Source organism: Otolemur garnettii, unplaced genomic scaffold, assembly GCF_000181295.1.
Source record: "Otolemur garnettii isolate 467f Iridium unplaced genomic scaffold, OtoGar3 scaffold00048, whole genome shotgun sequence".
NCBI lineage: Eukaryota > Metazoa > Chordata > Mammalia > Primates > Galagidae > Otolemur > Otolemur garnettii.
The window spans coordinates 12114367-12115504 of record NW_003852443.1 but is presented as its reverse complement, the minus strand read 5'-3'; the positions used below and the strand labels follow the sequence as shown (position 1 = coordinate 12115504).

General features: G+C 39.5%; 1 protein-coding gene and 1 non-coding gene across 2 annotated transcripts in view; both read right to left on the bottom strand.

The window, feature by feature from the left end:
• OLA1 (Obg like ATPase 1) overlaps positions 1-1138 on the bottom strand; it is a 177338-nt gene that overhangs the window by 77185 nt on the left and 99015 nt on the right. The gene's annotated exons all lie outside the window — the stretch shown is intronic.
• On the bottom strand, positions 743-805 carry LOC111725835. Its single transcript, XR_002773799.1, has one exon. It is a non-coding gene; the product is annotated as a U7 small nuclear RNA (small nuclear RNA).

The following is a 1138-nucleotide window of genomic DNA, read 5'->3' as shown; positions in this document are numbered from 1 at the left end:
TTCTTTTACTGAGGTCCAGTCAAAATGCATAAATATTTACTTGGTGAGATATATCTGGATATTCACATAGTATTACATATTCTGCATAACATTTGTTTCTTGTTATGATGTGGGAGATATGATGAGTTGGCTCTTTTCAATGATTGTAAATGGACCGAAGGTTGATCAGTTAACTCATTCACTCAAAGGTTGTCTCATTCCATAAAGATATGAGAAAAAAGGATAAGTCCGTGTTCTGTTTAGGATGCTAAATAAACTGTGAAGTGCCTTGGAAATAAAAATAATACTTTGGAAATTCAGGACTTCAGTGAACTGCTTTGCGTTACTTAAATTTGAGTTGTATTCAGAAGCAAGCATCCCTGGATAGATGTAGACATAAAGTTTTAAAACACATGATGTGGCTGGGTGCAGTGGCTCATGCCTATAATCCTAGCACTTGGGGAGGCCAAGGTGGGTGGATTGCTTGAGCTCACCAGTTCAAGACCAGTCTGGGCAAATGCAAGACCCTGTCTCTACTAAAAATAGAAAAACTGAGGCAAGAGGATTGCTTGAGTCAAGAGTTGGACATTGCTATGAGCTATGAAGCCACGGCACTTTACCCAGGAGGACAGCTTGAGACTCTATCTCAAAAAAAAAAACAAAAAACCAAAAAAACAAAAAAAAAAACCACCCCAACACATGATGTATTGAAGAGTATAAGCTGCACAACAATACTTCATTTTTAATTTTTCTTAATTTTTGAAAGGGCTGTTGCAGTGAGGACCAAAAATCCTGCTGGATGAATTCTAAAAGAGCTCTAACACTTCACAGGAATACTTCACAAACAGTCAAAGAAACCTTGTGCTATGATTGAAATGTGTCCCCCAAAAGTTCATATGTTAGAAACTTGGTCCCCAGTTCAGCAGTATTGAGAGGTGAGACCTCTGGGAGGTGATTAGTTCATGAGGGCTCTGTCCTCTGAATGGATTAATACAGTCACAGATCAACAAATTAATGGTAATTGATGGAGTAAGCTAGTCATCATGAGAATGGGTGTGCTATAAAAAGCCAGTCTGCCATGTCTCCTGAGCCGCCTCATCATGTGATGCACTGCACTGCCTTAGGACTTCACAGAGAGTCTCCATAGAGAGAAGGCCCC